Below are 23,863 nucleotides of genomic sequence, written 5' to 3'. Positions count from 1 at the left end.
ATCATGTGTATATTTGGAGTTTCCAAGTGCACTTTTTCTGAAAGGACGCCTGGACTTTTTTGAAATAAAAGCTCACAGAAACAACATTTTTTGGAGTATCATTCTCAAATTTGAATCACAGCATGGTCAGACATTCAGTTCACCTATATGGTGTCCCCAGGTGTCTCACATGACCATTTCATACCTTTTTTGCTAAGTGAATGTTATTTAAAGAAAAACGGAAGTCATTTAATGTATATTTTACCTTGTTTTACTCTGTTTCTTTACTACTCTGAGTTGTTATGACTATTAGGCAACAATATGTCAAGTGTCTAGTTTCAAACAAGACCAGAATTATGAATATAGACCATAGGGTTTAAGAGCTGCAGATGTTTTAGTTTGGAGTTGTCGTTTTTCAGAAAATGCTCAAAAATAGAAGTGCTAGCTAACAGGTTAAGTGAAGGTTTAATGTCATTTTAGAAAGCTTCACTCACCATTGTAGCAGATGAATCTCATGTTCATATTACAGCCCCATGATGATGCCATGATCCATCTCTCATAAAAGCACAATGATCTGAACCATTTGAGTCTCCATTATACCAGTTTGCATATTTCACGGGATCACCCAGAGACCACTTCCATTTATAAACACTTAATTTATTCAGTCCAATCCAGACCTCATATGTCAGACTGTTATTCACACTCTTCGTCAGTTGATTCATGTCATTGATGTTGTTGACTGTGGCCAGATCTGTGTAGTTTTCTCTGGAGTACCTCTGAGCTTCAGTCCAGGTCTTCTCTATTTTTATATGGTGATAGCGGCGCTGAATGCATTCAGATAATAAACAGAGAGCTATGAAAGAAAGAGTTTGAGTCAAATCTCATGAGATTGTCACAAGCCGGGGGTGGCCGCAAATGTAACTAGGCCATGCCCCTGTTTAACTTCCACCTCGAGGAGGTCCCCAAAGCCAACCCAATGACCAAACAACACAAGCGTGAATAAGTAATAAAATAATCTTTTATTTAATTTAATTAAAATAACTTTAAGAAGGGCAGGGGAAAAGGGGGTATTTAAAACTAATGCTCCGATTCTGTTCTCCAGGTAGATCGTGACCCAAAACCAATAGAAGGGGAGGGGGAGAGAAGGGGGTCGGACCTGGGACTTCCACGTATTTCACAAAGGGAGGGGTGTGCCTCAGGCTTCTCCGCCTGGCTCGTGAACCCGTGGCGCCCTCCTCTTCCTCCTGGAGGCAGAACAGAATACAACAATGAATGCTGGGAAAACAACGTGTGTGTGTCTGGAACGTACCCCTAATCACGGGTATCTCTCTCTCTCTTCCCAGGTAGCTGGTCGAACACACAGAGGGGTCAAATACACAACTGGGGGTTTCTCTCACCTCTCCAGCGGACACGTCGTGCAGTAAGTATGGTAAGTATGGGCGCCGCTTCTCTCTTCCTCCGCACAGGCTGCTGGCTGGGGCACACAGAATGGTTACGTACACAATTGGGGGTTTCTCTCACCTCTCCAGCGGACACGACATACAGTAAGTATGGTAGGTATAATCTCCTCTTCTCCCTTTCTTCACACAGGCTGCTGTCTGGGACACACAGAATAGGTAAGTACACAACTGGGGGTTCCTCTCACCTCTCCAGCGGACACGACATACAGTAAGTATGGTAGGTATAATCTCCTCTTCTCTCTTTCTTCACACAGGCTGCTGGCTGGGACACACAGAATGATTAAGTACACAACTGGGGGTTTCTCTCACCTCTCCAGCGGACGCGGCATACAGTAAGTATGGTAGATATAATCTCTTCTTCTTCCCTTCTTCACACAGGCTGCTGTCTGGGACGCACAGAATAGGTAAGTACACAACTGGGGGTTCCTCTCACCTCTCCAGCAGACACGACATACAGTAAGTATGGTAGGTATAATCTCCTCTTCTCTCTTTCTTCACACAGGCTGCTGGCTGGGACACACAGAATAGGTAAGTACACAACTGGGGGTTTCTCTCACCTCTCCAGCGGACACCACATACAGTAAGTATGGAAGGTATAATCTCTTCTTCTCTAGTTCCCTTACTTTCACACGTGGCTAGTCAACGGTCAATACAGGCATACGTTTCGTTTGGGTGAGTGAGAGAAGAAAAAGGTGGACTTACAGTGACCATTGTTCCCCAACTCGCCGAAGGCCTCGAGGCAAGATGACAATGATGGTATCGAGGAACAACACCTCTTGATGGCTGCTGCTACTGCGGGGGCACAACTCACTCTGCCACACCGAGCCGAGTGCTGCCCTCTCCTTTCCACTGCGTCGGCTAGCGAGCGCTAGACAGGGGCACCCTTTTGAAGAGGCTACGGGACAGATGAGAACGACCCCGCCTCACTCCGCAAAGCACAGGTTATGAATCACAACATGCAAGCAATTGCGTATCCTTCATGTTACTCACACAGTTCGTTGTGGTCAAACGCTTCACCACCTCTCCGTCACACAACCCAAATCCACAGGAAGTCCGTCGATCTCCAGCCACAACAAGCGTCTCCACTCGGGCTCACCTACAGCATGAATTTGAAAGATGCAGCGACTGACGCCGGCAGCCTTTCCGTCTTTCTACAGTTCAGAGGATAGGGGCGGGGGTCTGGCAGATAATACACACACAGCAAAGAAAAGACACTGCACCACTTCAAGTGAAAGGTTCCACACAATATAGACTCACCACACCACACTACAAGTGAGCGCTGAGAAACCCTGTCTTCTCCTTCTTCCCCGGAATTCGATGTGGCGTTGTTTACCGACTCAGTCTACGTTCATAGGGACCATAGTCACCCAAGCTGGCTTTCTTCCGGCACTCCCACCACACTGCTCCGCGGTAGGGCCGTCCTGCTTTCACTAGACAGTCTGTCACATAACGGGTTAGCAGCCAATGTCTAAAAGTATTTATTTGTACTCATAAGCACCGTACAGTATGCTCCGTTGCCAGCCTTTCTTCCACACACAGGCTCACATCCACAGCAGCAGACGAGTTGGCGTGTACACACGCAGCACAATGTTTACACCAATAATGCCAGTAGCTCTTGTTTCCTTCGAATCATTTATTACTCACTCTGATGCCGATTTCTCTCTTTGTTTCGTTTCAGGTTTCCAGCAATATGCTTTCCTTCGTCCCACGCCAGCCCAGCCTGAAGAGTAATACACCACACAACAGCAACGCCAACACACGCCAACAAAGACTCCAGCAAAACGACTGACTCTAACTGCGTTTTTAGATGATCTCTTTATACTCCCCGGATCTGTTGTTTCCTTCAGTCACCAACCGCTACGGTTAATCAGCCGCACCTGCGACGAATTCGCTGATTTTGCGCTTGCGGGGTTTTACCGGAAGTTCCGGTGTTCGTGGTCTTCCGTCTAGACTCAATCCACTTTACAAAGGGAAACTCGACTCGCAAACAAACAGAAAATGCTTTGCAAATACAAAATCAATTTGAGTGAAAATGTAGAGGTGTTACAAATATGTACTGTGTTTTGCACAAATGTGACCATGATTTTCTCACAGATGTGCACATGATTTTCTCACAAATGTGAACATGATTTTCTCACAAATGTGACCATGATTTTCTCACAAATGTGAACATGATTTTCTCACAATTGTGAACATGATTTTCTCACAAATGTGAACATGATTTTCTCACAAATGTGAACATGATTTTCTCACAAATGTGAACATGATTTTCTCACAAATGTGTGCAATCCAAAACAGCAGATGGCACTTTTTCGACTTTGTCAGACTTTTTAAACCCCCAAAAAACCCTGGATTTTACGTTAGACACCACCCCTGCTTATTATGGCAGCAACTGAATAAAGACATATTTCCTTTGTCGGGCTTCATGTTAAAGGTACCGTTCTTTCTGTGTTTTTAAAGCTTTGATTGTGTTAACAGTGCTTAATATAACATGTGTTCATGTTTCAGGTGTACAAAACACAGTATTTTTGACACAATTTACTTATTTGTGTATACCGCTGTTTTCACGGTCCTAAAAACAGGCTGATGTCTTCTTTGTTCAAAAAGTCCCTCCTTCAAAAATGCATTAGTTCTGATTGTTTAGTTTGTTTAGTATGTTGTGATTTGACAGCAGCTTAGCTTAGCAGAGCAGTTTGAGCTTAGCTGGCGACTGAGGTATTCCTGTGGGCGGAGTTTAGTCAAAAACTCTTATATTGACGTCATTCAACTGGGAAGTAGAGGGCTGTAGTCCAAACTGGCCGTTCGCTGTAGGCTTTGAAAGGGGAATTCTGTTAAAGAAAATATATTGCCTGGCAGTGAACTTTTCAGCTTTATCAATTTGCAGGTATTATTAACTAACAGCAACATTACACACTAACTAAAGTTTGAAAAAATTGGATCAGGAAGAACGTCACCTTTAATATTATTTAATTTATTAAAAGTGTAATAATAATAATAAAATGTCTGTTATTAGTACACACAGAATTTGTTTACTATTAACAGACATTTAGGGTGGGTTGCACCAACAAGGATTAAATTAAGCAGAGTTTAGAGCTAACCTAGGGTTTGTTGATCTCAGTTTAATTTTAATTCGAGTTGTGCTGCACCACTTAAATTTAAACACAGATTAACAAATCTTAGATTAAAACTTTAAACTGTATTAAACCCTTCATCTGCTATTTATTTTGTCCGCTATGTTGTAATTACGGTGTAATTAAATAGCAATAATGTTGACGTTGTCATTTAAAAAACAAATAAACAGTTTATGCAAGCAAAGGTAATGTAATTTTTGTATTATAAATCACCTACATACACCAGTAGGCTAATCTAAAGGCCTGATTCAAATAAAAACATTTGACAATCTTTTAAAACAATTGTATTGATTAACAGATCAGGAAATATTGTGACAGGAAATATCGCAAAGCTCAGATATTGTGATATAATGAAAAAGATGTGTCGACGCATTTGTCATGAAGCGCCACCATGTGTCCGTTCATTCACTGTCCTTCGTCTGGCTGGAGCGCGCGTGACAGAGGAGAAGCACATACGAGCATCGCTGTCAGCGGTGCTGTTAATAATCTTTTTGAGCCGCCAAACACACTTTGTTGAGACGTTATAATAAACGCATCTTTGAGTTGCTCCACCATGCTCGCAGTATGTGTTTCAAATCATTTAGCCAGACATTTAATTGTAAAAAAAAACATATTTAAACCTCCTCATATGCAAGTTTAAAGTTAATCCCTCACTGAGATTTTAAACAGAGTTTAAAGTAATAGAGCAACAGGATAAAAGATAATCTAGGTTTACTGTAAAAACTTGGATCAAAATGGCAGTTTAAACCAGATTTATGTCTAATTCTTGTTGGTGCAACCAACTCTTAAACTTGGATCAAAATGGCAGTTTAAATGAAAACCTGATTATTTTTAAACAGGTTTAAAGTTTGGTGCAACATAATTATTAAATAAGCTTTGATTTAAACCAGATTTAGGCCTAATCCTTGTTGGTGCAACCCACACTTGGTATTATTAACACTTTCAATAAATTCAATGAGACCAACAGAATGAAGCCCAACAAATGAAATATGTCTTTATTCAGTTGCTGACACTGGATGATCAAGATCATGCAAGATCATGATTTCTCACAAATGTGAACACTGTGTTCACATTTGTGAGAAAACGGTGTTCACATTTGTGAGAAAACGGTGTTCACATTTTTGAGAAATCATGATCTTGCAAAGCATTTTCTGTTTGTTTGCGAGTCGAGTTACCCTTTGCAAAGCGGATTGAGTTTGTTTGCAACATGCTGGATTTGTTAACTCTTTCCCCGCCATAATCTGCAATACCGCTATTATCCACCAGGTGGGCAAACTAGAGCCCTGCACGGGCCGGAAATCTAAGCCCTGACCCGGTCCTGGCCCGAGACGCTTAAGCCTTAGCCCGGCCCTTGTCCGACAGCTTATCAGAATTCTCAGCCCGAGTCCGACCCAAGTCCGAACTTTTTAATTCTCCCCATTAGGAATCTGTGTCCGCATAGTCACTGCATTGCGTGTGTTTGTGAGTAGAAGTCTGTGCTGTCTGCTGTGAGGTTTTTATGAGAGAAGCACAAACTTTTTAATAGCCTATTTAATATGTAAACTTGAATTTGAAATAAAACTTACTGCGGAGAAGTTAATGAGATCTCTATCGTCTCTCTTGCTACGTGACGCGACAATTATTTATTATTTGAAATCCGTTTACAAGATAAATATATATACATTGTGTTGTTAAACTGATTAAAATTATCTTGCTATACGCTACATTCATTATGAGAAGCTTTTTCTTTTTACTCTTACACTGTAGACAGTAATATATGTAATTTATATAAAACTCTATGGTCGTGACAGCACATTATCCATTATCTGTTGGTTCATGTTGGTCCAGTTTAATTCAGGGTAATCCTTTAATAAAATGTATAATATAGTTATAAAATATTTTATTGTTTTGTAATATTCACAGCGCACATTCTTACACGAAATTAATACAGGGAGAAGTCTTTAATAGATTATGTCTTGGATGCTGTCTGCATAGATTATGTGCAGTATCCAAGGTTTTAATCTAGTACTCCATTTATAATTTTTCCTGGTGCGCTGAAGGTCCATATGCAACAGTTGCATTGTAAATGTGTGGCTGTGCGTAGCGGACTCATGCGATAGGTTAAACGTCTTCCTATGTTTGTTTTGCAATCATCATTGTCTGTCAAAAGGTTCTTTTAATTAAATTGAAAAATATAAAAAGATGGATAAGCCTAAATAAGCCCGAGGTCCGGCCCGCGTATCTGCTGTGACGTTAAAATTGGCCCGAAACCCGACCCGAAGGGCGTAAACAGGTCGGGCCCCGTTGGGCTGAAATACAGGGCTCTAGGGCAAACAGCATATGTCCGTGTATGTTTTAAAGATCGCTCTGCATCTGATCTATATCAAAAGTCCTTCACAAAAATGGAATTACCTCAGCTTTTTGCTCAAAATTTGGTGTTTTTGATGAAACCTACACATATTCTAGAGGTGATAAAAACAGAACACATGAAGGTAGGATGAAAGATTTTTTTGTTTGAAAGCAGAGGGTCTGTTCTTTTAATTCATAGCATTTTCTGGAAGGCATTAAACTTTTGTGAAAATCATGAAAAATGCTGGCGGTGAAAGAGTTAAATATGGCACAAAATTCACTCTATATTTAAAGTGTCTAGTTTTTTTCTGTCCACTCCCAATAAAAACAGAATGTTGTGCTTTTCGCAAAATTAAGAAAATAAACATGATGCGCGTTTTGTTCTCTCTCCCTCAGTGAAGTCCTTTCAGAAACGTGTCAGAAAAATTAACTGTAACTTAACGAATACATGTCATAGAAACAAAAGATAAATGTCTACATAATGCTTGGAATGTCAGCTTTTAAATGATATTTTAAATGAAAACATATATTGTCATTCGGTGTAAACTGTATGAGAAGGAGAAGAGGGACCGTCTCTCTCAGTGGCGGCGTTTCACGAAAACCTAGGGTATGGCAAAAATTCTTCGTACAAGAAGGCCATTCAAATAACTAATCTATGAAACCACATTATATGTGTACATACTCCACCAACCTGTACAAAATCATACTACGATTGCACGGATGTGCACTTACTGACAACAATACGGAGGCAATACAAATAAAAACAAAAATAGAAATCATGGTTGTTTAAAATGCTTTTCAAATGTTGTAATTCTTAACTAAGTGCAACTCCAGCAACAGATAAACTAAAACAAGATAATATCAAAACATACCCTTCACAAACTTGTCATGACAACCGCCAATAAACACTTATAAAAACACAATAAAGACTTTTAAATGATGTGATAGAGCACACGTATTTAACCAAATAAGACTAAAACACTAAATAAAACTCTTAGTAAAACAGGGCTAAACGCAAAAACAAGTCTTACCTTTTGTCGTCGTGCAGTTTTTATTCCACAAGTGGCCATATTCAAAAATGCGTGAAAATAATTAATACAATTCACTTCGACTGCGCTACAATTTCCCAGTGGAAGAGAACCTGTTTATTTATCCACAGAGAACAAATCATATTACTGCAGAAAAAATGTGTGCAGCATAGCGCGAGTGTGGGGGAGAACGAGTCTGTTTGAATGTTAAAACAAAAAAAGGATTTTACTAGCGAAAATAAAGATTATAACAGCAGCGTTTATCATGAGACCTCCTGCAGGGACTTCAAGCTGCGCTGCAAGAACGACAGGCTGATGACATCAAAGTTCCGCGAGGGTGAGGCGAGAAATCATCGGAAGAGTTTGCTTTCAAACAGCTCTCGCGGCACGTTGATGTCATCCGCATGTCGGTTCCTGTATTTCAGCATGAAGTCGAACACACGTGTAAATTATCCATATTAGTGATGTACCAATGTTCAGATATGTTCTACTGAAAATATTTAAAATGATCCTTAATGAGCATCATTATATCCTGTTGATTTCTGGTGTTTTGTCTGAATGCTAGGGTATGGCAACTGCCATACCCTGCCATACGCAAAGCCGCCCCTGGTCTCTCTCCTGTTACCTGTTTATCTGTAATGAGTTGAGATCGCCACACCCCCACGCCATTGAAGTGAATGAGCAGAGACATCCATATGCATAACTCGTGCCTCCTACAGTCAATGGATACACAATCCACAATCCAATCTCTCCATTCCTTGTTGTTTCATCCGAGTGCACCAAACATGACATATAAATCCTTATTTACTTGCGTATGTGTGTCAGTATCTCCAGACGCGAGTGTTTTCTTTGTTCTTCCGTCAAACAGTTCAAGCAACGCGTACATACACAACGCACTTTTTGCTATTCTTATAAAATACGCGATTGCAAACAGTACAATCCTTATTTAGTTGCGTCTAAGCGCACAGCAAGTTTATTAAACACAGGATCACTTGCATGTGCACACATACTGCTTTCATGATCAACACGTGGCGTGAGGGAGTAATGGCGGCGGCGGCTGTAAACAAACATTGATACGTTTATCACGCTTGTCCCTTGTTGTGTTTCTACTATAATGATTACAAAAACACAAATAAGAGTCCAGACAATGATAGGCAGTTCTTTTGAGCTTTTTACTGCACAAAAGTAAACCTCTCGCTGGCCAACCAAACACTAACCCTGTTTTCATTTTTATGATGGCCAAACACTTTACTATGATTACTATGGTTTTTAAGGTATACTTGTGAAATTAATAGAAAATATTTCTATATATTTCGATATATACACACACATTATATATTTTTTGTTATAAATTCCCAAGTAAACCTTTTCATGGTTTTACTACAGAGAAAGTCACATTTCTATTCCTACAAGGCTCATTATGTGGCTCATTATGCAACTCTTTTGTTTCTCAGCTGTCAATCACTGATTATTCAGGAGCTTTCCCGCCTCCACGCATAGTGCCTTTCCCAAGCAAATGTGTCGTAAATCAATATATTGTTTTATGTGAATGAGCAGGCCGGATGATTTTCACATCATTTTGAAGAAAAAAAACTATAGACTACTAGATCATGTTTTGAAAAGTCTTGGGAAAACATGTTTAGAATGAGTTTTGTGGACTTATATCAGTGACTTAAAAATTTAGCTTTTTCAAAAACCATGCATAAACATTTTTCGCTCAAAAATACAAACATGTACATACATGTTGATCATATAATATTGTAGCCCAGTTTGTGCTGAACGCAGTGTTATGAGACTTTTACCATTTATATGTTTTTAAGCAACTGAAGAAAGGACAAATGTCAGTGCATGTCAAAACTTCCCCAGGGCCCTAAAAACCCCTTAGACCCCAGAGGGTTAAAGTCTGCACTCTATGATGTCGTAAAAGTGTGGACTCCGAGGAGGACCACAAGTCCTGAGTGTGCCATTTGGGACAGGCCCATTACAGTCAACATCTTTCATCTGAAGACTCTTGTCGGGAAATTTTGCCTTCAACATGAGAATAAGGCCCTGCAAGAGTGGCCCTCTTTCAAGATTCATGTCCTTATTGAAGCATTTAAAGTGGGTGAAATAAAGTCATAACTTCAATCAGCCCTTTTTCACAACACACTAATTCTATGTGTGGGGGCAGTTAAAACCAGCTAGTAGGGGATATTACAACTTTATAAAGTTTATATTTATATACCCTTAAAGACTTAAACGAGGAAAGGATCTTTTCCCCCACCTCAGTACTTTGAGGCTCAATGTATGTGTATACTTTTTTATCTTACTCTTTTGTATGATATATTATAATACAGACATAGGAAATGTGGGCTTCAGGTAAGTATGTTGAAACTGTGGCTTTTCTAAAGTGTAGATGTTTAGTACAAGGTAGAGATCTTATTGGGTCCAAAGAAATGTACCTGACCTAAAATGATCACTTTTTACTCGAACCCAACTATTTTTTTCTTTTAAAGAAAGACCCAACCCAAGACTTGAGTCCAACCCAATCGAGTGGCAATTTTTTTTAACCCGCATGTAAATTGAACTAACGTGTGTGCAGTCTGCAGCCCCACAGCACCCTGAACAAGACAGAAAGAAACCCTGGTGGCCTCACAACCAATCTGGTACACTGCTCCATTTATTCCGTGGTCCTTAAACCAGATTTATTCTGACTTTGCATCTCAGAATTCTGACTTTGCATCTCAAAATTCTGACTTTACATCTCAGAATTGTGACTTTGTATCTCAGAATTCTGACTTTACATCTCGGAATTCTTACTTACATCTCAGAATTCTGACTAAAAAAAATTTTACAACATGGCGGAAACGTATAGAGATAGATTAATCTCTTTAATAATTCACGCAAAAAACATGATTCACACATGCGTACACACACAATTTCACATGCATGAAATCTAACTCACATACACAAAAATATATATATTCGCAAAAAAACGATGTACATACACAAAATAAAAATACATATTCATAAAATACGTTTCACAAACGAAAAAAAAACTATTCACAAATGTAGAACAGTGTATGAAAAGTTTTAAATTTTGAGTTTATCATGACTGTGAATGTACGAATCGTCTTTTTCGTGAGTGAATTGCTTTGAATTCGTAAGCTTACCATTCAACCAATCATAACCCGCCAAAAGCGCAGCATTCAAGGAGCTCAGCATTGCACACCTTTTGCGCAATCAACTGAAATGAAGCTTCACGTCATCAACCAAGCATGGCGAATGAAGTGCGGGATATACGTGTAAGTTATTACTTTATTTCATATTGTTTCATAATTTAATATCGCTAAAATAACACACATTACACTCGCTGTTTACAAGAGATTCCCGCGATTAATGTGAACGACGTTAATCGTATTGCAAGACAGACTGTCTCACCTAACAGTAAGAAGGAGAAGTGTTTTTTAAAGTTAAATCAACAACTTTGAGAGTACGTTAAGTATTCTCATCTCATGCTAAATCCTCGTCTCTGTTTCTGACCAGTTAATATTGATCTTTGTATTATTTATCTATTTAGTTAAATAGTAAACACTTACAGTATAGTCTTTATGTTATGCCATAAAGTGTTTGTTTTTGCAATGTACGTACAGAAATACGATTGTTACTGACTATAAGTAGTTTTTCAGGTCACTGCATGAGAGATCAGGGTGAGGGCGACTTGTTTCAGGCCGATGAGAAAGTCAAACAACATAAACTGAGTGTATATGAAAACACAAAAGACAGCTAAAATGCATTTTAAGCAGACGTTTTTGTGGGTTCTACATCTGTGCATATACAGGCTAAATCTGTTCATAAGTGCTTCAGTTTCATGACAGTAGCCTAGTAAATAGAGTTTACATGTGTCATATTTAGAATCAGTTTACATATAACATTGATTCTTTATTCTTGATATTGTTTAATGTCATTTATTCACAGATTGTATTAAAGGACTCTCGTCATGTAATACTGTCACAGAGCAGTGGTTCTTGTGTTGCTGGGACAGCACATTGTTGCACTACTCAGAACTTGGCATCAGTGAAGTTCACAGCTGTACTAAAAAACGGTTGAGAGCTGACACAGACCTAGAACAATGGTAATTTTTATTTAATCTACATTTTACTCTAATGTAGTATTCCAAACTTTGCTGTTATTTTTTATTAATGTTAACATGGCCACTGTGTGTTTTCTGTGTATTTTCAGAGGTTCTGTCTGCAAGACCCAAAGAAATGAGCTTGCTGATGTATTAAGGTACAACACAAAAATTTTGCAATGTAGTATTTTACACAGACACACATATATACTTCACAAATGAGATTATGAGTATGAGATCAGGCTCATTTCACTGAAAATGTTTATGTAACAGATAAATTCCATACGAGTGGTTATTACAGAATAATCCATTACAATGTACAAAACAGTCCTGTCCAGATTGAGGCTGCGGTGTGACATTCAGGACGTCAGACAATTAGAAGTATTGCAAATGTCATGTAATAAGAAGCAGTATTTGATAAAAAACTGCAAAAGATTTTACAGACTAAAATGATAGGAATTGACCTTTTTTATTTCAGGAGTACCTTTTAAAAGAGTGACACCTGTAAGCTGTCTGACCTCACAGTCCTCCAAGTAGCAGAGGCATTTAAGGACTTTGCCAGTGCTGTAGCCCCTTCGGTCACCACTATCAGGATGTCACATGTCAATTCTTTGGTGGATTTTGGCTTTGGCAGAGTTTAGTATGAAAGTGTGCTGTCATACCAGCCGCAACAACACGCAACCTTAATCGCTATCAAGATGCCCCATAACTACAACCTCTGCAACTACTTGGCTACAGCCTTGACACATCTGTTTGCTTGTTAGTTATTTATATTTACATGTTTACATTTCTGAAGTGTAGGCAGTTATTTACAGTATATTTAAATACATTACTGCATGGTAAATGTTCAAAGCCACATGTTTACATTCCTGCAGTGCATGCAACACTGAATAAAAGTTACTTACAGTATATTTACATTCATTACTGCATTGCAAATGTTTAAAGTCATTTATATTTCCATCCCTGCAGTGCAGGCAACACTGAATGAAAGTAATTAACAGTATATTTAAATACATTTCTGCATTGCAAATGTGTAAAGTCATTTATATTTCCATCCCTGCAGTGCAGGCAACACTGAATGAAAGTAATTAACAGTATATTTAAATACATTACTGCATTGCAAATGTGTAAAGTAATTTATATTTACATTCCTGCAGTGCAGGCAACACTGAATAGAAGTTAATTATATACATGTCAATATTAATTATACCTGAACAAAACTAAATGCAATACTTGGTTCACTGGATAAGGCAGCGTCCTTTCTCAGCCAGCGACGCACTTTAGATAGCCATATCAAATTATAGCACGATCAAATTATCACTTATAAAATGACTGCAGATCCTTGTATGATATGTGATGTTAAATCGTTCACGTCGAATGTTGTGAATCCATTTTCTGCGTGTTTTTCGTCCACAAAAAACATTTGGAAACTCATACAGAGTTGAACTTTGAGGAGTCCTCACATAACTGGACACAGCAATGTTCAGCTTAACTACTTTCTTTCCGCTGTAGATTTTAAACTTTCTGGAAGCCATTACTATAATGGTTAACTACATAATGCTATAAATATACTTTAGTTATAAATCGCTCTCAAATGAATTATATGAAAGCATTTTGCTGCTAGTACACTCAGATACGAAATGCGCTGGAAGATTCTTCCGGAAATACGTCAGGAGAGCCAGATTGCGCAAAAGGTGTGCATTGCTGAGCTCCTTGAGTGCTGCGCTCTTGGCGGGTTATGATTAGTTGACCGTGTGTCTCAATTCGTTCCCTAGCTCCCGAGGTCGTGAATCAGTATATCGTGTACACAGGTTCGGGCACTGGTAAGGACCCTAGCTCACTTCACATTGGGACGATGTTCACTTATTTTTCTGTCACGGCTGCTTAAGCGCGTTGTAATCACTCACAGCTGTTACTCATCAACAACCAGCAAAACCAACATCTCTCTGACCTAATTTTAAAAACAGTACATTGTGAAAAATGCTGTCATTATTCTCTTACATATCTTTGCATAAAATTGGAGGCATATAATTACATTTTAAATGTAATAAATATATTTACAATTTTAAATAAATATTATTCTTTTAAATATTGAGTAGATTGTGGTCCCTTACTGTGTAGCAATGTGTGTTTATATTTACAACTAAAACAAACGTTTGTCTTTATAAAAGTTCTGTAACATTTCATAAAGTTTATTGAGTTGGATCACGTGATGTTCGGTTGGCGAGCTTTAGAAAAGGTCACGTGATTTCCGGTTAGGGAACATAGGGATCATCGATGCTCACTGGTTTTTGCGTTGCATTGTGGGAATTTTTAGGGAACGAACGTTCCAGTGCACTGATCGGATTTTGCGATTGAGACAGCCCTTAAAATGGCCGACTCCCTGATCAGTGCCCTGACTACTGAACAAGGGAGCTGATTGAGACACACGGTAGTTGAATGGTAAGCTTGCATCTGATTGGCTAAAGAGTACGAGTGACCCACGTTGGAGAGCGCGCTGCCACCAAAGTCTCAAAAAACACACACACGAATTCAAAGCAATTCACACACAAAAAAGACGATTCGTACATTCACAGTCATGATAAACTCAAAATGTAAAACTTTTCGTACACAGTTCTACATTTGTAAATAGTTTTTTTTTTTGTTTGTGAAACGTATTTTATAAATATGTATTTTTTGTATGTAAATCGTTTTTTTTGCGAATATATATATTTTTGTGTATGTGAATTAGATTTCATGCATGTGAATTATGTTTTTTGCGTGAATTATTAATGAGATTAAGCTATCTCCATAGGAATCAGCTTTCAGATGAGATCAGACGTGTTTCCACAGTATACGCACTTTTAAATCTAGATTAAAAACACAACGGTTTAACTTTGCATTGACTGAAGAATATAAAACAGTACGAATAAAACAGTATAAAAGAATACAACAGTATGATCGGTTTAACTTTGCATTTACTGAATGATTTAAAACAGTACGAATAAAACAGTATAAAAGAATACAACAGTATGATCGGTTTAACTTTGCATTTACTGAATGATTTAAAACAGTACGAATAAAACAGTATAAAAGAATACAACAGTATGATCGGTTTAACTTTGCATTTACTGAATGATTTAAAACAGTACGAATAAAACAGTATAAAAGAATACAACAGTATGAACCTGTAGCTGGAATCAGCTTTCAAATGAGATCCGATGTGTTTCAACAGAAGACACTTTTAGATCTAGATCGGTTTAACTTTGCATTTACTGAATGATTTAAAACGGTACGAATATCGCAGTATAAAAGAATACAACAGTATGAACCTGTAGCTGGAATCAGCTTTCAAATGAGATCCGATGTGTTTCAACAGAAGATACTTTTAAACCTAGATTAAAGACACATCGGTTTAACTTTGCATTTACTGAATGATTTAAAACAGTACGAATATAACAGTATAAAATAATACAACAGTATGAACCTGTAGCTGGAATCAGCTTTCAAATGAGATCAGATGTGTTTCAACAGTAGGCACTTTTAAACATAAATTAAAAACACATCGGTTTAACTTTGCATTTACTGAATGATTTAAAACAGTACGAATAAAACAGTATAAAAGAATACAACAGTATGAACCTGTAGCTGGAATCAGCTTTCAAATGAGGTCAGATGTGTTTCAACAGAAGACACTTTTAAACCTAGATTAAAGACACATCGGTTTAACTTTGCATTTACTGAATGATTTAAAACAGTACGAATATAACAGTATAAAAGAATACAACAGTATGAACCTGTAGCTGGAATCAGCTTTCAAATGAGATCAGATGTGTTTCAACAGTAGGCACTTTTAAATCTAGATTAAAAACACATCGGTTTAATTTTGCATTTACTGAAGAATATAAAACAGTACGAATAAAACAGTATAAAAGAATACAACAGTATGATCGGTTTAACTTTGCATTTACTGAATGATTTAAAACAGTACGAATATAACAGTATAAAAGAATACAACAGTATGAACCTGTAGCTGGAATCAGCTTTCAAATGAGATCAGATGTGTTTCAACAGTAGGCACTTTTAAATCTAGATTAAAAACACATCGGTTTAATTTTGCATTTACTGAAGAATATAAAACAGTACGAATGAAACAGTATAAAAGAATACAACAGTATGATCGGTTTAACTTTGCATTTACTGAATGATTTAAAACAGTACGAATAAAACAGTATAAAAGAATACAACAGTATGAACCTGTAGCTGGAATCAGCTTTCAAATGAGGTCAGATGTGTTTCAACAGAAGACACTTTTAAACCTAGATTAAAGACACATCGGTTTAACTTTGCATTTACTGAATGATTTAAAACAGTACGAATATAACAGTATAAAAGAATACAACAGTATGAACCTGTAGCTGGAATCAGCTTTCAAATGAGATCAGATGTGTTTCAACAGTAGGCACTTTTAAATCTAGATTAAAAACACATCGGTTTAATTTTGCATTTACTGAAGAATATAAAACAGTACGAATAAAACAGTATAAAAGAATACAACAGTATGATCGGTTTAACTTTGCATTTACTGAATGATTTAAAACAGTACGAATATAACAGTATAAAAGAATACAACAGTATGAACCTGTAGCTGGAATCAGCTTTCAAATGAGATCAGATGTGTTTCAACAGTAGGCACTTTTAAATCTAGATTAAAAACACATCGGTTTAATTTTGCATTTACTGAAGAATATAAAACAGTACGAATTAAACAGTATAAAAGAATACAACAGTATGATCGGTTTAACTTTGCATTTACTGAATGATTTAAAACAGTACGAATAAAACAGTATAAAAGAATACAACAGTATGAACCTGTAGCTGGAATCAGCTTTCAAATGAGGTCAGATGTGTTTCAACAGAAGACACTTTTAAACCTAGATTAAAGACACATCGGTTTAACTTTGCATTTACTGAATGATTTAAAACAGAACGAATAAAACAGTATAAAAGAATACAACAGTATGAACCTGCAGCTGGAATCAGCTTTCAGAAGAGATCAGATGTGTTTCAACAGAAGACACTTTTAGATCTAGATTAAAAACACATCGGTTTAACTTTGCATTTACTGAATGATTTAAAACGGTACGAATATAACAGTATAAAAGAATACAACAGTATGAACCTGTAGCTGGAATCAGCTTTCAAATGAGATCAGATGTGTTTCAACAGTAGGCACTTTTAAACATAAATTAAAAACACATCGGTTTAACTTTGCATTTACTGAATGATTTAAAACAGTACGAATAAAACAGTATAAAAGAATACAACAGTATGAACCTGTAGCTGGAATTAGCTTTCAAATGAGATCAGATGTGTTTCAACAGTAGGCACTTTTAAATCTAGATTAAAAACACATCGGTTTAACTTTGCATTTACTGAATGATTTAAAACGGTACGAATATAACAGTATGAAAGAATACAACAGTATAAACCTGTAGCTGGAATCAGCTTTCAGATGAGATCAGATGTGTTTCAACAGTAGGCACTTTTAAATCTAGATTAAAAACACCATCGGTTTAACTTTGCATTTACTGAATGATTTAAAATAAAACAGTATAAAAGAATAAAACAGTATGAACCTTACCTGTTATAAAGGGAATGAAGCTTACGGTATGGTGCTTACCTGCAGAAATAAATAAAGTACAAAAAGAACACACAGAACTTCAATTTTCAACCTGTTTGTGATTACCACACAATCCGGTCACCTGGCTGTGGTCTTCATTTGGTGAACGGTTCTTCACTCATAATTGACCTATACAAGAAATAGAGAAAAATAATAAGCAATTCTGCTCTTACATTTAGATGTGCCCCAAGAACACAGACACACCGGCTCCAAAATGTTGAAACAGTACATTTCTGTTATTTTAATGTGGCAAATGTGTCAGCTTTAAAAGAATCATACATTACCTTTTAAACACGATGCGCACTGCATTAAATACCTTTACTTCCAGCATAAGCAAGCAATTTTCAAAATGCTTTAAAAGTAAATGGTGATTATTTTACTTGTTTACCTGTTTTTGACTACCAGAGAATCCTGTCACCTGGATTCCAACCTATCATTTTCAGGCTTGTAAAGCAAATAATGAAATACATTATCATTGACTTCCATAGTAGGAAAAAAATATTTTGGAAGTATCGTGATAAATGATGAAGAAAATATTTTGAAAAATGACGGTTAGCACACAGTTGATGGTACCTATTAAATTTCATCATATTTTTTTATTCCTACTATGGAAGTCAATGGTCACTATCTGCTGTGGGTTTACCATCATTCCTCAAAATATCTTCTTTTGTGTTAATCAGAAAAAACGAACGCATACAGGTTTAAAACAACAGGAGGATGAGTAAATGATGACAGAATTATCATTATTATAAATTGAAATATTTTCTTACTGCAAGTCATTTAGGTAATCAAGAAAATACTTTACCCGTTGTCTTTGCAAGTTAAACAAATACAGCTTTGCTTCCAGGTCTGTCGACGTTGCTGCGGTTTTTCGACAGCTGTAGTATGAAGGGTAGCGAATGAATGAATACATTTCACAAAAAAATCATTTTTAACTATGCAAATATCTAAAAATTCTTAAAATAAGATGCATTATTTTGATGAGCAAAATGACATAAGAAAATAAGCCTAGCCTTTCGGGAGACAAAACATAAAATTTAAGTGAATTTGGGCTTAAAACAAGCAAATAAATCTGCCAAAGGGGTTAGAAACAAATCTAGATTTAAACACCTAATTCAAGAAAAAATGTCTTAGCCCATTGGCAGATTTGTTGGCTTGTTTTAATGTACATTCATGTACAATATTTCGTTTTGTCTTGTATTTCTAAGCATTTTGTATTGCCCAACGTTGTCTAGGTTGTTTAACGGTTGTCATTTTCTTTTAAAAGCTTTATAATTTATTAGTTTGGATGATTGCCATTCCTGAGAACCGCTTACATTGTAAGTAAAAGAATCATCTAAGCATTATTTTGTTGAATGTCTCTTAGACATGTAGCTGTTTGATTGTGGTTCTATTTAATGGCCAGTCTATACTTGGGGAACGGTCAAACGTCTATTAGATTTTCACTGACAGCCCAAATTAAGCCTTGTTTTAGCCTAGACACATATTCGCGGTCTATTAGAAGTTATGTAGTCGTATAATAGCCGCTTTTTGATGACCAATCCGTTCTTGTGCCGTGGTTAGACGTCTCTTGGATTTTCCGTAAAAAGACAAACGAATCTATTTTTAACACAAAGGCCAGGGGAGAGCGCGAACGCAGTCCCCCGCTATCAGAAATTTTGCAGTCGAGATTCCCACATTTGGGGAATTCGCAAAGGGTCAGCACAACCGGAGTGCAATGGCTGAGCCTCGCCCTGGGTGAACCACCTTCATGATCATGGTATCTCCCCTGCCAGGTAAGTATGAGCAACAGCCTTTGAGGCCAGACGGCCGCATCTTCCTGTGACCGATCACATCGACGGCGCCCCCGAAGGCCGTCCGACTACCATTTCATTACTGCGTGTGACCAGGCGGAAAGGCGCACAAAGCCAGGTCTGAAACCAAATATTCTTCGAGATCTACCCATTTTCCGTTTCCAGCCCGGTTAAACCGTGCAGAGAGAAAAACGTGAAACAATTTAAATCAAATGGATTTAAATAGCGCATTTCAATATATCGTTTCGTTATTACAAAGTAACTTTACGTGGAATAGAAACAAAGAAATGTACAGAGCAATCGAGAAACAACGAAAGCATAGCAATTTTAGAACGTGGATAAATAAAAACACAAGGGCTCAATGACTTACCCGTTGTCGTTGTGAGTTAAACAAATACAGCTATGCTTCCAGATCTGCCGACGTTGCTGTGGTTCTTCGACAGCTGTAGTACAGTGAAAAAAAGTTTTAAGGTGTTGTTGCGAACATCCCAATCTGTCTCGTTCGCTTTTTCAGCTGTGTCGATGATGTTTAAGTCGTCATCGTGTCACCTCCAAAATACGAATGCATACAGGTTGAAAACAACACGAGGATGAATAAATGATGACAGAGTTATCATTATAAATTAAAATATTTTCTTACTGCAAGTCATTTAGGTAATCAAGAAAATACTTGTTGTCTTAAACAAATACAGCTATGCTTCCAGGCGTGTCGACGTTGCTGTGGTTTTTCGACAGCTGTAGTATGAAGGGTAGTGAAAAAAAAAGTTTTCAGGTGTTTTTAACATCCCAAACTGTCTCGTACGATTTCGTTGCGCCTTCAGCTGTGTCGAGGCTGTTTAATTCGTCCTGGTATCACCTCCGCAAACTGTAAGGAAAATAATTAAATACATTACAAAAACATTTCGTTATCAGCGTGTTCGTTTCCATGCAAGCTTTTCGTTAAACCAATAATGCCAACGAATACACAGCACTTTTAAAACACACGAATTAAAAAACACTCTGTCATTCACGCACAAAAGAAACAAATTCTGTTTTTTACCTAACTTATTTGTCCCCGAGAAGGGGAGCGCACCGTTCATGGAAACACTGCAATACCACGTCGATGCATGGAGTGGAAGGAGCAAGCTCCGCTTCCATTTCCGAAGGTCAAAAATCCATTTAACGTATAGTCCCCGGGTAGGAGACGTATCAGACATTAAACTGATAAGAACAGATTTTTTTCTTTCGAAAAATTTTATTGTCACACAATCATATAAAACATCTTGCCATCACTTCAAGTAAAATAAAATGCATGTTGTCACACAATCATATAACACATCTTGCCTTCACTTCAAGTAAAATAAAATAAAAGGCATGTTGTCACACAATCATATAAAACATCTTGCCATCACTTCAAGTAAAAAATGCATGTATTCGTCGTAGTTAAAACAAGTAAAAATAATAAATTATAAATCATCAAATAGTCAATTTATTTAAAAAGACACAAATAAATTTACACATAAATATTAAAAGCTCACTCTTCTGCTGTACATAAACTACAAGTGGGTACTTAAACAATCTTAAACCATCCTTTCAGCTCCCCAGAACATTTCTACACCTGGAATGTCAGGACCCAGAGGAGATCCTCTTAAACCAAGGCTCCGCTGCCCCAGCCTGATTGTTTGTGGGGGGCATCTACGGGCAGTCAGGACTCGTGGCTGAGGGGACCTCCCTGTGAAGCTCCGACCCCCACGTCCGAATGGCGACGTATGGCGTACTCCTGCAGCCTTTCTTTGGCCAGCTGTAACATGGCCTGCAGAGACACCTGTACGCGCTTCCCCACCAACAGGTTTCTGGAGGTCCATATGGCATCTTTGATGCAATTAATGGTAAGCCAGAGCCTGGTATAAGTGTCCGCTGGCATTTGGCTCTGGCCTGTTCCACCCATGACCATCCTGTAATCTGTGACCCCCCCTGCTGGCAGGTACGGGAATTGCTGGGGGCCGGCCGTTGCCCACAGGTCCCTCACAGCACTGCATTCCCAGAGTGCATGTCTCACGGTCTCAGGCATGCCGCAACTGAGCCGTGGACATATTGGATTTCTTGACATTCCCCGGGAATGCATCACGGCCCTGACCGGGAGGATCTCATGGGCTGCCATCCACGCCAGGTCCTTGTGCCTGTTCTGAAGAGCTGAATGGGACACATCGCGCCACACTTTCTTGGCCTCATCTAACATGAGCCCGCGCACTTGACTCACTTTTTCCCGTTCCTGCACAGCAGAGAGAATAGAGCGGTGATTAGTTAAAACATCTATACTTTCTTTTTCCAGGTTGTATTGTCTTAAAAAGGTTTTAATAAAAGCATAGGCTGGCGGTAAATCAAATGCAATGGGTGTTTTTAAATTAACTGTTAAAAGCTTTAAGGACCGCAAATACGACCCCATCCAGAATCTGGCCATGGCTATTGTTTTGTGGTCTTTAGATGGGGTTGTAGCATATTTTATATGTAGTGCAGTGTAGTGTGCTCCTAAAACCAGGTGGGGGTCCGGCACCCCTTTGCCTCCATGCTTAGGTGCTTGCTTCATGATCTCTCTCTTAAGCCTCTCCCATTTGGACCCCCACAGGAAATAAAAGACAGCTCGATTCAGGGCTAAAAAGAAGGATCTAGGAGGATAAAAGACTGAACACAACAATAAAATTAGTGGCAAAATCACTGCTTTTATTATTAAAACTTTCCCTTCCAATGTAAGTTGGCGAAGTCCCCAAAACCCCAGTCTCTGTGTTACTTTTGCTAAAACCTCTGACCAATTCCCACTACCTCCTCCTTTACTGTCAAACTTAATGCCCAATATTTTCAAGTCTGTCTTTTTTACAGTTAAATCCAGTCCATTTGTGTCTATAGGTTGCCAGGGGCCAAAGAATTGTGCTTGTGTTTTGTCTCTGTTTAGTTTGGCCCCTGAAGCTCTCCCAAACCAGTCAGTCACATCCATTGTCCTCTTAATAGATAGAATGTCTGTGCATAAAATGTTTATGTCGTCCATATACAGTACCGTCTTAGCCTATCTGTCCTCCTGTCCCTGGTAAGTCCAGTCCTTTGATCCAATGATCCCTTCGCAATACCTGCGCTAAAGGCTCAATACAGGCCACGTATAGGAGGGGAGATAACGGACATCCCTGACGGACACCGCAGCGAATATTTACTGCTTTGGACAAGTTCCCATTTACTACAATTCTGCTAGTTATGTCCCGATACAGCATTCCCACCCAAGCTATGAATTTCCCCGGAAAACCCATTTTTTTCAGTACTTGAAACAAGTACTGGTGCGAGACTCGGTCGAATGCCTTTTCAAAATCTAAATTTAGGACTACTAAACGAATGTTTCTGTCTCTCGCGTAACAGATGGTGTCTCTAATCAGTACTAGGCTGTCTGTGATCTTTCTCCCAGGGACTGCGCAGGCTTGGTCCGGGTGGATCAGTTCTGTTAAAACCATAGACATTCATTTCATTAATATTTTGCTAAAAAGTTTCAAATCAAAATTTAAAAGAGTTATTGGGCGCCAGTTCTTTAGGTCTGATTTGTCATTCTTTTTGTGTAGCAGTGTTACTATCCCTGTCCTAAAACTGTCCGGTAGTCTGTCACATTTGTCAAAGTCATTAAAAACAGCTAAAAGGTCTGGTGCTAAAATGTCCCAAAAAGTCTGATAAAATTCTAAAGGGAGTCCATCAACTCCTGGAGACTTTTGCCTCTTAAAATTTCTTAAAGCTTTTTCAATTTCAAAATGGGTGAAATGTTTAGTTAAAAAGGAACTGTCTTGCACTGTTTTTGTTATGTGGGATAAAACTTCTCTTGCTATGTCTCCATCAATTGTTTTCTCTCCGTACAGGTCTTCATAAAAACTTTCTACTACATTCATTATATCTTTTGTTCCTGTTAAAATTTCTCCATGGTTGTTTTTTAATTTCACTATTGCTTTGTCCCTACTAATAATTTTCTTAAAAAAGTATCTGGTGCATTTCTCACCTTCTTCCAGTTCCTTTTCTTTGCATCTTAACATAATACCTCTACTCTGGGCCTCCATCAGATCAGACATTTCCTTTTTTACTTCTTCTATTTCTTCCTTAAAATCAAACCCCATGTTAAAAAGGTTAAAATAACGCTGTAGCCTTTTTTGCAATCCCACCATACGTCGTCTTTCTTTTTCCTTTTTTCTTTTCCCTGCCTGCCTAAAAAAAATCTGTGTCTTTCGCTTTACCATTTCCCACCACTGTGCCCGTGATTCATAAAAGTCTTGAAGGGTCTGCCATTGACTATACTGCTCTCTGTATTTACTGACTATATCTTTTTCTAATAACAGAGAGCAGTTTAGCTTCCACAGACCTCTTCCTAAA

At 38.0% G+C, this 23,863-nt stretch overlaps 2 long non-coding RNA genes, 1 other non-coding gene and 1 pseudogene across 7 annotated transcripts; 1 reads left to right on the top strand and 3 right to left on the bottom strand.

Moving 5' to 3' along the window:
- Positions 1-975: 975 nt before the first annotated feature.
- LOC141364230 (uncharacterized) lies at positions 976-3,385 on the bottom strand. Of its 5 annotated transcripts, none has more exons than XR_012369887.1 (3): positions 2,142-3,385; positions 1,501-1,949; positions 976-1,376 (listed from the first exon to the last, which is right to left on the bottom strand). It is a non-coding gene; the product is annotated as an uncharacterized lncRNA (long non-coding RNA). The 5 variants fall into 5 exon arrangements; XR_012369888.1 differs by having other exon boundaries at positions 1,501-2,590; positions 2,697-3,385; XR_012369886.1 differs by having other exon boundaries at positions 1,501-2,878; positions 3,084-3,385.
- A 7,691-nt stretch (positions 3,386-11,076) lies between these two features.
- LOC129434277 (uncharacterized) lies at positions 11,077-12,946 on the top strand. Its single transcript, XR_008640662.2, has 4 exons — positions 11,077-11,210; positions 11,884-12,040; positions 12,148-12,195; positions 12,516-12,946. It is a non-coding gene; the product is annotated as an uncharacterized lncRNA (long non-coding RNA).
- A 6,371-nt stretch (positions 12,947-19,317) lies between these two features.
- LOC129435525 (U1 spliceosomal RNA) lies at positions 19,318-19,482 on the bottom strand. Its single transcript, XR_008641331.2, has one exon. It is a non-coding gene; the product is annotated as a U1 spliceosomal RNA (small nuclear RNA).
- A 1,071-nt stretch (positions 19,483-20,553) lies between these two features.
- On the bottom strand, positions 20,554-20,728 carry LOC129435528 (U2 spliceosomal RNA; annotated as a pseudogene).
- Between the last annotated feature and the right edge of the window lie 3,135 nt (positions 20,729-23,863).

The sequence above is a fragment of the Misgurnus anguillicaudatus genome, chromosome 6, assembly GCF_027580225.2.
Source record: "Misgurnus anguillicaudatus chromosome 6, ASM2758022v2, whole genome shotgun sequence".
Taxonomy (NCBI): domain Eukaryota; kingdom Metazoa; phylum Chordata; class Actinopteri; order Cypriniformes; family Cobitidae; genus Misgurnus; species Misgurnus anguillicaudatus.
This window is presented reverse-complemented; position numbering and strand designations above follow the sequence as displayed.